This window comes from Python bivittatus, unplaced genomic scaffold (assembly GCF_059951505.1).
Source record: "Python bivittatus isolate LINGU-HERP-01145 unplaced genomic scaffold, Pbiv_v1 ctg000480_np1212, whole genome shotgun sequence".
NCBI lineage: Eukaryota > Metazoa > Chordata > Lepidosauria > Squamata > Pythonidae > Python > Python bivittatus.
In genome coordinates this window covers 96,768,366-96,785,253 of record NW_028277075.1, presented here as the reverse complement: position 1 = coordinate 96,785,253, position 16,888 = coordinate 96,768,366, and the positions used below count along the sequence as shown (strand labels likewise).

The window sequence follows — 16,888 nt, the reverse complement described above, 5'->3', positions numbered from 1 at the left end:
CAGATGTCCCACAAAATTTTTCAGTATTGCCAGAGGAACCAGTAGGGGACGGTGTTATCAGGGGAGGAGTCAGCTGATTTTATATGTGGGAGGAATTCCTGAAAGACCAGTGGATAGAATCCAGGCTACAGAATTCTGCCCCCAAATCCCTGATCTGTCTCCTGAGAGAGGAACGTTGATTGATTTTTCACTGAGTGCAAGCCTATACATGTCCACTCAGAAGTAACTGCTATCAAATTCAATGTGGCTTACTTCTAAGGAAGTAATACAGGGTTGCAATCTCAAAGTGATTGTCACCTTAGAAGAAAAGATCCTTTCCTGTTTTGTTTTGTTTTGTTTCTCTCCTTCAGCCTGCCAACAGCCGGGGAGAGGAGGAGGGGGTAAGGCAGCATGTCTGCTCAGGAAGCTGGAAGGTTTTACAATAGCAAATACTCGCCTATTGACAAGATCTGAGAAGAAAGAAGGGCATCTGCAAAATTCTAGCAGGATCTTGCTTTACATTTCAGGCAAGACACTGACTTGTTTCTCCCTCTTCCACTTCAGCCTGGAAGAAATGCAAAGCATATTTTCCCTGGATCCCAAACCACTTTTGGATGCATTTAAAATAACTGGGTTTTTTTCAATATACTTTGCTGTGCATACATATGGAACATGGAAGATTTGGCTGTTCTACTGGCACTTGTACACCACTAAATGGGAAAACAGGGGTTTATTCTGGAAGGAAGGAAGGAAGGAAGGAAGGAAGGAAGGAAGGAAGGAAGGAAGGAAGGAAGGAAGGAAGGAAGGAAGGAAGGAAGGAAGGAAGGAAGGAAGGAAGGAAGGAAGGAAGGAAGGAAGGAAAGGTTTTTATGCCAATGCTAATTATTGATTCTTTCTTATTGCCAGTTTAGCATTTGGAGCTCCTTATAGATTTTCCTGTACAGATTCCTCCTCGCTTAACTACCAGACATTCCTGGAGAAGTAACTTGGTATCTGGCCACATTAGTATCTTGAAATGTGCTGCTTAGTTTTATGCCTTTCATTCAGTGTAACAAGTAGGACTAGAAACAAAATCTCTCACACTGTAGTGCGAGCCTGCCAATGTACTATTTCCATTTATTCCTTTTTCTGCTACACTGTGGTTCTAACTTGTTATCTCATTTGGAAAAAAAGTTCTCTGGGGAGGGTCTTCTTCTTGGCTTTTATATGAGCATCATGCCAGAATCCAAAATCAGACAGTGGACAAACCAACATTATAGCACAGCTCCATGGGGGTGCTCAAAGTTGCATATTGCTCACCCCTGCTGAAGTCAAGGATACTTTAAGAAAGATTTCCCTATATTTCAGGCTGCGGACACCTTAGTATCTGATTGAGACATTCTCTATTTAGGTTCCAATGGTGGGGAAGACCTGGTGGATGTGAAAAACAGGTAAGGCCTCTGCTGGCCAGCTGGACCTACACTGTGCAATTCCCTGCCTCAGGCATGGGGGGCCTCCCTTTCTGGTGTTTTTTCACTGATTGGTGGGGACTTTTATTTTGGAGGGCAATAATGCCACCAGGAATACACATCTAAATATTTCAGATGCTGAATCTGCCGCTTGTGTTATATCACTGTCAGCCCTACAGGGTGGACCAGATCAGGACACTAACTTCATAGGAAGGCCAAAATCATCCTTTATTGAGACAGACAGTAATAGCATAATCTTACAGGTCTGCCTCTGTTTTCCCTTCCCTCCCTCTTACATCCCAGGGATTCAGGGGAGAGCCAGTCAGAGTCTCTTGCTAATACTTTCCCACCTCTCTAGGCTTAATGCATGCTTCTGCCTGTGTTTTTGTCCTAATAGCTTCTGCGTGGCTTCTGTAAGGTCACCTCCATGGCTCCCTACAATGACCTTTCTTCTTTCATACTGCTTTTTAAAATATTACTTTGGGCTCCTTTAATGGTTATTAGCCATCCTAAATTGTTTGCATTTTTATGTAAGTCAAAGCCTATAAATAAGATTCTATGATGCAAGGAGCTGTGGAATTTTCCAAAGCACAAAATCCCTACAACTGGACTAGTATATCTATGTGGCAAAAACCTGGACTCTTGGCACTGGTCCTGTAAGCTCAGGCTGAGCTACAGCTAATCTCTCTGGACTTTGACAGCTACATATTTTTTAAGGCTTGAATAGAAATAAAGTCTAAAATATTGCTCCGTATTGACAGTGCAATAGTTTTAAAAAGACAAGGTTGGTGTAGATGAACAGCTTTTTTTATGATTGAGTGTATCACTTAATTATCTCTTTGCATTGGGCTTCCATAAGTACCAATCTGCCAAATATTGATTTGGAAAGAAGTTAATGGCTTCTTCTTTTTACCCCACAATAAAATATGGAACTTTTTTTTTTTTTGAAAGAATGAGAACTTCCACTGATGCCTACTGACATTATAGCAGTATTCCTTTGCACGCTAGCTATTGCCTACTGTTTCATTTTTTTAAAAAAACTCTTCACTAATGGAGGCTTCAAATTGTGATAGAGGCTAGGACAAGTTAACGTCTCTGAACATCCATTATTGGTTGATGTTTAAGACCAGAGGGAGTCAACCATAAAATCATTCTAGGGAGAGAAGGTAGCTGGCTGAAGTATATTGTCTTTCAATGCCAAACACAGGGAGATGCTTTTTCTGTGAAAATTTGGATTTCTCACAGGACTCTGGGTGTTTCTGAAAACAGGTCAGCTGGTTCACTGTTGTGATGACATGCTCTGAGTGACCTGAAAGCAGATTTTTATGGCTTTGCTGCTTTTGAAACAAGGAGTACAGAAAGGATGAGGACTTTGGTTTATTGAGTTAATAATGAGTTTCAGATGCACATTTCCCCTGCTAGCATATCCTCATCAACACAGTTATTATTGGCACAGGATCCAGTTTTCATTTTGGATTTGACTCCTCCAGAAGAGAGAAAGGGACAAGAAAAGAGAAAGGATGAATGTCTATAAACAAAATAATGAATTAATGGAAGAGTCTGGATAATTATGGCTTTCCATGGAAATATTTAGTGTGACTTTTTAATAGTAACTTATTATTTGTACAGTAAAGGAAGCAAAATATTTTTGGTGGCTGGGGGATTCTAGGAGTTGAAGTCCACACATCTTAAAGTTGCCAAGTTTGAAAGACGCTGATCTGACACCATATCTAGGTAGCTGCTCTAAAGTATTTGGAGAAGTGAACTACAGTAACTTTCTGGGCCTTTAATTTATCTTTGGGCTTAGAGTTTAGGTTATATATGTTCATTTTATAAATGTATAAAAATATATTTAAAGTTTAAACTTTAAAAAATGTATTTTTAAAGTTTTTAAATTATAAAGAAAGAAAAGACCATCTTGCAAGAAAGCTAATCTCAGTGACAAATAGTATGCGTCTCCCAGGTTAATATTTTAGTCAGTTTCTAAATGTTTAGTTCCTAGAATTAATCTTCAACAGCCCCTTTTTATTTACATTTCAAAATTGGCATGGCATCATTGTGGTAAAACTGTAGAATGTTTAGAACATATTTGGAGATTTTAACTGAAATTCTATATCTATCTGTCTCAAAGTCCTGTTCTATTCAGCATAAAATTCTATTCAACAGATATGTACATATTTCTGATGTCAGTAAAGAAACTGGAAGAATGTGAATTGGTACAAGATATTCTTAAGCCACACCCTCACCTGCTGAGTCTCATCTTATCAAATAGAGATGGGCAAATTGGTGGCCTCCAGATGCTATGAACATCTTCCATATCTGCTGCCTGGAACCATGATGGCTGAGGCTGCTCAAAGTTGGCATCCAAAGCATTTGGAGACCCCCAAATTAGCCTAATCCTATCTAGAGTCTCAATTGTCATCAACTTCAAGTTTGACAGACTTGATCAGAATAACCTCAAGACCGTATTAAATAATACATTTTATGTGTCTCCCCCTCCAAGAGTTGCTTGGAAACTACAACTGGTACAGAATTGTGGCTAGGCTATGTGGTGAAGTGTGCATACAAAAAACCTGTGTTTAAAAAAGTGTAAGCCTATAAAAAGATTCAGTTATCTAAAGAAAAAACTACTTCCACAGACCTGTGAGAAAAAAAAAATGTCCGGCCTACCATGCATTCAGGTGTGGTGTGGAAACAGGTATTTTCTGCAGCAGCAACCCCCTGTGGAATAAAATTCTGATTGAGATTACCCGGCAGAATGTTTTTGCTGGAAATCTGAAACATATTTATTCACCCAGGCCTCCTCTTGATTGCACTGCTTGCCCTAATTATTAATAATTGAATTTTAAATGGTGTTAATTCTTTTCCATTTTTATTCTATATTTTATGGTATTCACATTAAATACTCTATTTACCTTAAATTTATTAAACGATTGTTTCAATTATGAACGTGTATTTACAATGTAATTATTGTAACCACTTTGATAGGTTTTGAATGAAAAATAGCGTTAAACTGCTGCCACTAATTTTTAAAAAATTGAACATCCCTCTTATTAGTTCCTCCGACTAGACACAATGACTTGACTGCTTCCCAATGGCTTGTCTGCCTGGCTGGCCATTCTGCCTTTACATGGATGTAAACCTTTTGGTCAGAGCACAGGGACAACCTACTTTTTCCATTCTGCCCCATTTAACCCATCACTTTGGAACACCACAGTTGTTTGATTGGCTTCCTGATGTCTTCTATATCACATGACACTGGATGACACCTTCAGGGTCATTCACACCTGCTCACATGAGACTAGGGGTCAAGCTGCTCCTCTCCCTTCCTTCCCTACTGTTGAAAAGTGACCTTGGCTTTCCAGTGAACTGTCACAGAACTTGGAGAACCATTATTTTATTATTTCAGAAGAAACTTGGACAGGCTGAAAAGAAATGTCTTTCCCAGACACAAAAATGCCTGGAATTTCCAGCAAGTAAGGTGAGGCACCTGAAAATTGCCGCAGGACCAAATCAGATGAATGCCTAGTGCATAGCAATTATGTTCTTTATTGAAGCAATGTGTTTTTTTAAAAACAACAGTGGTATATGCTCCAACAATATTCTGTAAATATTTCTTTACTGAATCTAAAGTTGTATGACATTTCACAATACCAAAGCTAGAGAGAAAAGATGAAAAAACAAATCCACATGTTTTATGGGAAAATAAATCTTTTTGTCCATCTTTAGCACTGTATTTTTAACCAAAAGTTTGAAAAGAAATAATGAGTATTCACCATGTGTCTTGGCATGGAATCCTTCAAGGTCTAAGGAAAGGATTGTATATAAATCACATGCCTGAAGCTGAGCTGGCCTAGTTCTCCCAGTCGCACATTTACTATAGGTTGAATTCAGATGCAGTCATGCATAAATCCCTCAGGATTGATGCAAATCAAATTAAAGTATGAATAAGACTGAATTTCACCCCATATTTTCAGACAGAATGACCCCTTCAGACATTACCTTGCTTATTGGAAAAACCATAGGAAAAGACTATGGAGATAGCCTATTCTGCATTCTAAACCAGAATGGAATCCCACTGGGTAATTTCCCCCAATTCACTATTTAGTCAGAAAATGACAGGCAGATTTAGTTCATACATCCAGAATTCATTTATGCAAAAACAGCTTCTCCACTGCAACTACACAGGAGAATAATGAGCCGAGCTTGGTATGCTAATACCAGCTATGCTCAGAAGACTTGTCCTCTCCTGCTTTTGGAAACAGAGCTTCTACACAATAATCTACCAGTGATAATGGATACAGCCATAATGGGTAATTGTGCACAGGCAAGCAGGCAAGCAGCCACCACCACCATCATCATCATCTTGATTTCCTTACAGCATTACTTGCTGGGAAAGTTTATGCATAGGATGGACATGCAGAACATTTTCAAAACTCTTCTGAATTATAGCAATCTTTCTTTTCCTTGTTTAGGGGGCACATATCAGTCCATTACTACAAAGAGAGATATTATCAAATTATTTTGATCTTGGTGAGTCGTGTCATTTAAACAGCACAACAGTTTGTGCTCAGCCACACAACCACTAATGATGGGTGCGTTTCCCTGAGGTTGATTTGAAAAATGCCTCGCACAAAATAAGCTAATATAAATTTGGTTACCATTTTTGGACCTTTTCTGTAGAGGTAACACATTTGCACTTAAGGAAAGACACATGTTTCTGCCTTACCCCCTTCCAATGTCTCTCTCTGCCTGAGGGAAGTATATTAACTCAGCCCAGTCACCAGGCCCAGCCTTTTCCCCTTTTTTCCCTTTCTGATTCACCTTTGTTAGTCTTGGCCACCTCTGTTGTCCTCCATTTTTCCCAGGACTTCCAACATTTTTGCCTGAGGAGGGCAGAAATCTCCTATAAAGGGAGAAGGAAAACTTCACTCAGAATCTTTGTTTTCTCAACATCAGTAGCTGAAGTCATTCAGAAGTCACTCAGGAAAGGGAGCGCATGCCCTGAGCTTTTCCCACCCTTCACTTGTGAGCCTTTTCACTAATCTCAGAGAGGAACATCTTTGAGCCATTAGAAATTGGAGCCCCTTATGGACTGGGCTTGAATCCAGCCAAAGTGACCCTCAAATGGGCAGAGGTCTGTCAGGGCCTCCACTGGTTTGGTCTTGCAGTTAGAGACCCCAGGAGACTACTGGACCCTACAGGAACTGAACTAAACCCCTCCAGTCCATTGCCTTCTTAGACTTTGGAAGCAGCATCTTTCTGGGTCCTCAAAGCAGGCCTGCTGAATTGGGTTTTACAGCCCGAAAGAGCCAGGTGGTTTCTCCTGAGCAGCTGATCCAGAATGAGACAAAGAAGCAAGATACTAAGACCCACCCTTTGGTGGCCTCAGTCCACAGTTTCAGGAATACCATAGCTTCAAGAAGTCAAGGAGCCCTCTAATCAGGCCCAGTCAAAGAGCACTGACAAGCAGCTCTTGATAGTGAGTTGCTATCACCCTTCCCCTCCAACTACTGGAGGATCCAAGTATCCCTGACCTTTGAAGACCAGAATTGTGTGTACAAGTAATCCAGCAATGAAAAGGTGATTATTTTTCCTGCCCTCTCTCTCTTCAATCCACAAACATACTCTCTATTTTGTCCTCTGTTCTGAAGCAAATGTGTACCTGTGCAAAAGGTGCTTCATCATAGCATAGGTGTATGTGAATACTACCTCTTGTACATTTCTCTCCCCTTGCTATGACAGGTAAGCCTCAAAGAAAAAAATAATTCTGGCTTTTTGTTGTGACAAGAGTCTCTATTTTTCTTTTTTGAACTTCTCCTTCTATACCTGAACATTGTATAAAGTGAATCACTTCTTGAAACCTCCCACCATTTCCTTTGCCATCTCTGGACTCCTGCTTCCTCTTTCTCTCACTGAGCTGAACACTATCCTAAATTCTCATTGATTATTAACTGCTTCTTATTTGTCTTCCAGCCTCAAATATTCTTTGTGCTAAATTACCCATAAATTGCCAGTTGCTTATTGTTTGATTGCCCTGAGTACTATTAATCTTAAATATTATTTAATTACATTGAACTGATTGGTTATTAATTATAGTTTCATTTCTGGACTTGTGGAATGCATTTGCACATTTAGAAACTCATTGTGTTAAGGTCCCAACAGAACTGGTGTGTGGGAGGCCACGGCTGAACATAGTAACCTCCTCCTACCCTATCCTGTTTGATGACAGGAAAATCTGTAGAGAACCCTCAGCCATCTCCTCTCCACAAGTAGTTTTCAACAAGGCTGAACTTCAAATTTTGTTAGAAAACTATCAGTATTTTACTGCTTCCTATAATTAAGGTTTACCACAGCAATCTTTACATTAGAGAATCGTTATGTTTTATCATTTTTCCAACCAAAACATTTTTTTTTTCTGTTTAAATTTCACCATTTTAGAGGTAGGCAATGTATAAGGTTCGTATGTCCCCAAAGACTTTAGTGCAGGCCCTAGATTTTCCCTTCCCAAAAGCACTGACCATTTCCTGCTAGTTTAGACTTTATAAATTGCAGGTTAATTTATTGCAAAATTCAGCCGCAACAGTGGCCTAACAACTGTTTTCAAATGTGCCTAACGACTGTTTTAATTCCCTGGTTTCTAAGGCCCACTTCCCGCCGTCTATTGACCTTGCAGTTGCTCATTCCAGAGAAACCAGAACTGGGCTGCAAATCTCCAGATCTCCAGTAGATGGCAGCAGCAATTCATCGCATCCACTTCCCCCTGCCTGCTTCCGGCAGCGTGAAAACACTCTTAAGAACTTTTTTGGTTTTGGAGACAGGGAGCTGCAGCGGATAGAGAGCGTAAGCTACTAACATAGAAGGGGACTCTTATATTGTTATTTGCAAGACAGTTTGTGGCAATTAAAAAAGAAATGGGAAGGCAAGGGAGATTGAATTTCTCAGTACTGGGAAAATAATAATGATGATCATTAATTCTTATTATTGCACACATCATTTAATGAGGATCTTTGGGGTGGATTGTAAAGGAAAGTAGTCAGTTGTGGAATACATGCATGTAACTTATTTTTGCTGAAGTGTGCAATTAATTGGAAAGAGATGAATAAATGCATTGTCAAGTATATAATTACATTTATAATTATTTAAAATTGATAGGTTTACTAATGATTAATTGATGTGACCAACATACACAGATTTACTTCTAGTTCTTCCTGAGTTGCTGTAGAGGTATTAAGGATGCCCTGCCCATTTTTCAGTCTAGCCCTGCATCTTTTAGGAGGGCAGATTAAATGTAGTTCTCAATCCAAAGCAGAAGATCTGTTCTTGTGCTATTTAGCCAGGTGTTGGAAGCAAATGATGTATTAACAGCCTTAGATGCCTCATGAGAAGGAAGGCCTATAAAAGTGTACTGCTTACTCAAACATGATATCGTTTGTGAAAGAAGGAAAAACAAGGAGGGACTTTGTTTTCATTCAAATGACAAAAGGCTGAAAGATAGACAGTGGTTCTCAGGACTTGTATAGTCCACAGATACTGTAAGCAACAGTTAGAGGCCCAAGGACTACATTTTGTTCTGTGTAGTGTATCAAGGGCCACAGTCCCCCAAATGAATATGGCTTGAGAAAAGAAGGTAGAGCCAAACAAAATGCTCAAGGAGAAGAAAAATAAAGGATTATTTGAATAGGATGCAAATTCATAATGCAATACATCTTCCCAACCAACATTTAATTTCTGGAACAGCACTAGTGCACCAAATAGGGACCTCTGCCCCCTGGACAACAAGAATTAAAGAAACTATTCAAAGGCTTTTTACAAACAGAGTAGAAACTAGAACTTTATAGATCAAGTCCTTGAAAAGGAACAATACATTCACTTTAGAGGTTGTTTGTAGTTCACTTAGGAAGCTGTCATGCTAAATTAGGCCCAATATGTTTTGAAAGTTACATTCACAGTCTATGTAACATCAGGCCAAAGATTTAAATTTAAATCAAGTCAATTTAGGATTGTGTGTGCATGTTTAATGCTTGTTATGTAGTGGAGCAAAAGAGCTGAAGGAGAAAAATACTGAGCAAAGACTTTGTCTTGCAATGACTATTTCAGAGAAACTACATTTCATGTATGACTTCATCTTAATTCTTTTGGGAAAGCTATGGAAAGTGTTGCTCTACAACTTTGTAGTTGAGGGACAACTCCAAAGTCTTACAAATTCAGATGTTTTATAGTTGCATGCAGACCAGTTGTCACCAAACAAATGTGTTCTCTCATCTAAAGTTCCACTACAGTAGACTGATATCAAGGTTATACAGAGCACATTGAAAGGAATATTACATGTGGGAAGCAGCCATCACAGATAGCATGTTCACCTGAAAGATTTGAGCCATGTCATAGGTTCAACATCCTTGAACATTTATTTGGAGGTCCTCTTGAGCAGTGGGGGTCAACTTTTGACCCCAGGTTTCACAGCTAGTTGCATCACTATTTCTGTCAATCATTCAGAAAGAAAACAAATAACAAGAAAAATCATAATCCAGATTTCAGGCATCTGAGCAAGAGGAGAAGGTTAAGTGTTGCAAGTCGCAACAAATATTATGCATTCTTCTTCATCTAAAGGAATATGTGCTTTGGTGAAAGGACATCTATCCATATAGCACCAAGCACTATCTCAGACCCTGCTTCGCCATAGTATGGGGAGAAACCCCATGAAGGTAACAGACAAATTGTGCCTAATTAACACCTCCCCTTCTAATACCTATCAAACCTGAGGTTGATTGGGAAAATACTTTCACACATCCTTATCAGATTAGGGCAAAAGCATTCCTAATGAACAAAAATCAATTAGTGCAGCCGTAAAATAGATTTCTTTGTGCTGGCGGTAGAAAGATATTTGCATGGCAGCTTGCATGTGCTGCAGCCTGCAGTTCAGCTAATGAGCAACTTCTGCTAGAGGTGGCACCAAGAAAGGAGGAGAATGGCACCTTGGACGGAGATCTGGGCCAGCACTGATGCCTTCTGTTGTACTGATTGACACTCAAGGCTGGATATGTCAAAGAGGTGTTGGATTTTATGAATTGTAAGTCATCTTAATAACTGAAATAAAATAGCAAAGGCCTACACGCTTCCTCTTCTGTAAATCTCTAGCCGGGGGGGCAGTAGTGATGGTGAGAGAGAACTGTCATAATGATACCTCCCCACAACTACATAAAGCATCCTAAATATGTACTTTCTCCACTGATGGAGAGACTGTCATAGATGGCATCTAGAAATCTCTGGGATTATTCATTGAGCAAAATCACCCTAATGCTTCAGCATGATCCTTTTTTGTCTCCCCCCCCCCCACAAGAGTTACCTTGGGGCTAGAAAGTTCTTGTTGGATACAAGCCTGCTCTGTATGAGTGGGAGAAATCATTTCCTTGTATACTCCTTTGCTTCTCCCTTTTCTGTAAGACAGAATTAACATTAAATTTCTCCTTATTCACTCTTGTAGAATGAGCAGGCCCTAAACCAAGTGAAAAATGGGCCTTGCATACTGGCCCTATCCCCTTCATCCTGACATCCTGTCCCGTCTTCTCGCCAGCTTCCTTGCATTTAGCAGGGAGGTCAGACTCAGAATGGATGTGCGCTTGCTCCGCATGAATACAACACTGCTTAATCATAGTTCCCAGCTGCATTGTAGAACTTGTGTTTGCTTGAACATGAACGCATCTCCTCTTCAGACCTCCTCAGTGAATGTAAAGGAGTTGGGGAGGAGGCGGCACAGGACACAGACACTATAGGGATGGGGCCAGTCCTGACTCCCTACCAAATTTAGCCCTTGTATATTCATTACAATGTATGGCAAGTACCTTAACTGAACAACATTAAAATACTATTATGGCATTAGGGATGGAAGAGAAGTCCCATTAGCACACTTTTTATGCAATTTCCTTTTGTTATATTTTTGTCCCAATATGAATTTATTGTCGGTTACTCTTCAGAATTCTCTCCTCTTGAACTTTGGCATGGCAGTTCTCCAGCTGATAGTCATGTAGGAAAATGCATATGTTAAATTTTTAAAATGCATAAAGCTGCGTTACGTTAGGGAAAAATGAACAGTTAAAACATTCTCAGACTGTTGCAGAAATGGAATACACCAGCCTTACAGGGAGATTTGTTTCATTTCCCCTGAAGTGTTCAAAGAATTTAATTATGTACAAACAAATGCTGCTGATGTTATAGAATGCATGATGATGCCATTCAATTTTTATTAAAATTTGTGCCAGGATTGAGCAGAATATAGCCTGGGACCCAAATTAGTCACCCTGAGCCTTTAAGGGAGTTGTTGGCATACAAATATTCAAATTAACAAAGCTAGTTTCCAATTCCCCAATATTTAACAATAGCAGCAGTAAAGTCACTTCCCACCTGATTATTCTAAATTAATAAGTAAATTACATTGCAAGTGGTTCTTTGTGTGGAAAGCCAAATGGGTTATTAACTTAGTTCAGTTCTGATACTCAAAAGATGTTTTGAGGACTAATTCATTGTTTGTTTCCCTTTTACGTCTAGTGTTCTCATGGCCAAGGAAGGTGATTCCAAAAGCCTGCAATTTTCATTGAGTATGTGCAGTTCACAAAGGGTCAGAGACAAAACATGAGTGAGATTCCACTGCATAATTCATTCAAGCCTTTACTATGATGTATTATTTCTAGAATATACTTTTTCTGCTGGTCATACCAGCTTTCTATCAGGTTATAAGGATGCCTATCTCCTTTACATTCTTTAAGTCACTCTTCTCTGGCAACATAAATCTGACATAGCTCAATTTATTTAAAGAGCAAAAACATGCAGTTGAGCACCATGTTCCAACACCTCTTTGATAACTTTATTTTTATCAAAACACTCTTAATTTTGCAAATTGTAGAAGGAAAAGACATATTAAAGCAAGTGAATTTGAAGTTCAAAGAGTACTAAAGAATGAATAGATCAGATACATGAATGCTCTTTCTCAGCCGAAGAGGCATGGGATAGGAATATTATACATTGACTTGAACACGCAGTAACATACATTGGGGTGCATACCATTCTGCTGTGTTCAACAGTAATGATTAATGAAATTACTGAATTATAGGGAACTTGTGGGTGAGAATTAGAATTGACTGCACAAACATTTTGTATTTCTTTTTTCTTTTTAGGCTGACTCCTAACTGCTGATTTGCTGTGTCAAGGATACAACTTTTCTTCTACAACAGTTTTTCCTTGTCTACCAGCAAATTCTAACTAAGTAATGAGCCTTTCAGGCTTTGTGAAAATATATTTAATAGAATTAATTTGGGGAATTTCTGCTAGTGGATGAAAAATGTGACTTTTCTTCCTATGAAAGAACAAATAAATTTACGTATGTGTGGAATTATCCTGGAAAAGTACCTACTTTCTTTTGAATATAGTTTATACAGAAGAAGTTCTATATGATTTATTTATTTATTTATATTTATATTTCTAATTTGTCACCGCCCATCTCATTGCAGAGCGACTCTGGGTGGTTTATAGTAAATGATGCTGGATTAGCATTCCAAAGCAAGGTTTACAGATGTTTTACATTACAATCTTTCCTTGAACATATTTTCAAAAAACAAGAACATTCTTGTGGTAAGACTGTAGCCACACCCTTTGATAACACTGTTTTCATATCCATCCTAAGTATGTCTGCATATTATATTGATTTCTATGGAATTTTCCCCAAGTAATGAGCTCAGTTTGGAGAATTGATGGATTTTTTTTTCTCATCCAATAATATCTCACTGAGACTAGTTTATAAATTATGAATTTCAACTAGGAATGAGCAGAACTGGCAGCCTAGGGTTCAAACAATCTGCTTCCTGTAAGGTCAGCCCTGGATTAACTATCATGCCCTTAACTCTTTCACTGCCACACTTGACTTTAGTTCTCAGCACTTACTGAGTCTTAATGTCTTGTTGGTTGTTCCGGGGAAGAAATGGTGGACTGAAGACAGCTCCACAAAAAGCGAAACTGACGACCATGGTGGAATGAAGAGCAGCAAGTAGACCGGCTCTTTAATATTTCCTCTCCAGACAAGGAGAGGACTTGAGATTGCCCACAAGTGCTCCAGACAGCTGCTCTTCATGAGGAAGCAGCAAGACAGCAGTCTCCAGAGGGTTTAGAGTTCTGGGAGATGAGGGAATATCCGTCTTGCTCAAACCACAGTCATCTTTGAAAGGGCACTAAGTTCACATTCTTTCTTTTCTAATCACTTTTGGAAATAGCTTGTTAACTGCTTTTCAGCTATTAGGAGTCTTTGGATCAACAAGTTTTACAGCACCAGGTGAGTATCTTTCAATCCTTAGTGAAAGAAGTTTTAAATTCAAGTTTAAGGATTTAATTTTTTTTTTTTTTGCAATAAACAGTAAAAGAGTGATTAAAACTTTGATTTTAGAAAGTTACAAATGGACTAAGGGTCCAGATAAATTTGAAATAAGATTTTGGAATTAACTATAAAGAATCCTTCCTATGGGAAAATGCTTTTGTTTTGAATTCCCTAAAAAAATAAAATAAGACTTTAAAAATTGGACACTAAAAGTAACTAGAAGGAACTAAACATTACAATTAAAGGAGAAGAACACTCAAACTTGACTTACAAATACAGAATGAAGCAAAATATTTTAACATTGGACATATTGAAGGATATTTTTGAACAATGGACCCAGAAGTTAATCTTAAGAGTGTCTGCCTCTGTAGATAGACTATGTTTAAAAAATGCTATGGAAGAGGAACAAGTTCTACCTGACAAGATTAAGACTGATTTGAAAGTGGATTTAAAAATGACAGGCTACAAGAAATACATGGAAAAAGATATTACACTGGACATATAAAAGAAACCAGCTAATGTCTTAATAATGAAAGGAGATATATAAATTAAAAACCAAGAATGTGACCTGAATAATTTTCCTATATTGGATCTACAAAAGAGGCTTGTTAAAGTTCTGAAGAATTTTGTGAGAAGAAACAACAACAAAAAAAATGAAATCAAGTTCTACAACATTATCTGAATGGACTAAAGATCAAGATTGTTAGAAATAAAAGGAAGGATTATAAAGTTAGTTTATTTGATCAAGGTTAAAATAGATATGTTGTTATCTCTGGTAACTTTAATGGACTTCTGCTGACATTAGGACTAAAATGGCGAAGCTTTATGGATTTGTTTATAGAGAAGGGATGGGATATGGGAAGAAGAGATCATTTGTTGTATTTTAACAGAAAGTGGTAGGTTACTAAAATTGTTTATACTTGTGATGAAGGGTAAAGTCACTTCTTTATATATTTCTTTTCTTTTTCTTCACTATATTCTTATTTTTCCTTTTTTATTTTTCTTTCTCTTTTTTCTCTTTTCGTTTTTTTCTGCACCTTCTATTTTTTCTTTTTATTCTTTTTTTTTCAGTTTGCATTAGTTTTTACTGTTGTAATTGTAAATAAATTCACTATAAAAAATGTCTTGTTTGGTTAAGCAACAGAAGGGCAAAGGGGTACCTTTGTTAACTGCTCTTAGGCAATCAGTTGGCCTTAATCCGGCCCCATGTAAAGTCCTTTGTAGTTGTAGGGCTAATGTTTTCTTCACAACCTTTCCAAGAAAAGGAAGATTGAAGACAGGCCTATAATTGTCCAAAATGGTTGTATCAAGGAGAGGCTTCTCGAGTAGGGTACATATCACTACTTTCTTCAGAGGTGACTAAAACACTACCTCACTCAAAGAAGTGTTGCAACCTGCTTGGATCCTACCTCCTGCTACCTCATGCAAGTCCTTAACTAACCATGAAGATCAGAGATCCAACTGAGAACTGGTACAGTGGGCCCTATCCACTTCTTCAGGGCCCATAGACTCAAAATGATCCCAGATCACTTCATCAGACAATGTCCCAACCATCCCACTGGCACTTTCCAGCTAGAATCTACTTCATCTAAGATCTGAGGAGTTTCATCTGCCAAATGCTGTGAAAATTCTTAACAGTGGCCTTTCAGATGGACTTAGAGAACATCCTTCCCTAAAGGAAATGAGTGATCTTAAAAAGGGCCATTAGCCAGCACTTGGCAAACACAATAAGGGCAGCAAAGTATTTCTTTTTTTGGTACTCAAATCACCACTGTGTAGGCTCAAGCTTGAGCTTGTGCCAGTGTCTGTTCAGACTCGAGATGGCTCTTCCTCTAGCATAACTTCAGGCATCTCCTTTCACTTCATCTGCTCAGTAAACCAAGGAAGTGCAGTGAATCTGTGAATAGGGAGATACTCATATTCCTATATGAAAATTGACAAAATCTGTCAGGCATATGGGACAGACCAATCTAATACATCTTTCCCCAATGCAGAGGGGGATTGCACTGCAGAGCTCCATGGCAATCAGAGAGTGATCTGTCCATGACAAGGGGTGAAGTTCTGCACTCCCCATTTTCAGATCACATCATGATTGCCCAAGACTGAAACCAGATCTATATGTCAGGCCCTCAATTAGTTGGGTCAGGTCCATGATTGTCATGGTACCCAATAACTCCTGGGCTCTTCCAAACCTTTCACAGAGGGAAGGCAGGCTGAAGTCAACCAACACCTCAGCAATCAGGTCTAGCACCCCTGATGGGGATTCTGTCATACAGCGAGGCAAGTGGTACACAGACACCAGGGCCATTTGGCCCAGATGCACAAATGAGGTATCTTATCTAATTATCTGCAGAATAGCACCTTTTGATGCCAAGAGAGTCTCAGGAATGACAGCAGCAACCCATTCTTCTGCCCAAGGATTGCAGCTGACACCAAACCTGAAACTCAGTTGGGCAGATTTCTGAGAAGGGAATTCCCCAGTCCTCCTCCACCCAAGTTGCAGTAATACAGATCAGATCTGACTTCTCATCCATAATTAAATGAGAAGGAAAATCTTATTACAGACAGATCTTGCATTAAATAGCAGCAGTTGGAGCCCTTATACCCCAAGTGTGTGGAACCCCAACTCCCAGTATGAGATCTGAGAGATGGAACAGAAGATCACATGAAGGTGTTGAATCTACCTTCCCTGATGTAGAACTCAGAGCTGAAAAGCCTGGGCACTTTTGCAGATGGCTTGAGAAAGGCTGCTGATCTGCTAAATATTAATCTTCTTTGTAAGACCTAAACACAGTTTCTCTTGCTTTTATTCTTAGACCAGTTCTTCTCACCTTATCTCTATTCTCCATCAAGTTTTAATCTTTTCCTCTTTCCTTCCTTTCGCAGTATGGCTATTCATTTACCTTGCCATATTTCCACCCTGGTTGTTCTTCTTTTTGATGCTTCTACTGGAAGGAAGAAAAGTGTGTGTGTGTGTGGGGGGGGTTCCAATAGGTGAGAATGTGTGTGAGAGAAAGGCTGCTATATGCAGATGGGGCTGAATTAATGTTATAAAATGAAATGAGGTACCTTATTTTATGGACAATTAATTTTGTGAAGT

At 38.9% G+C, this 16,888-nt stretch overlaps 1 long non-coding RNA gene across 1 annotated transcript in view; it reads left to right on the top strand.

Annotated features, from left to right (window-relative positions):
- The window catches only part of LOC148215079 (uncharacterized), a 52,582-nt gene that overhangs the window by 20,230 nt on the left and 15,464 nt on the right, over nt 1-16,888 (top strand). The window lies entirely within an intron of this gene.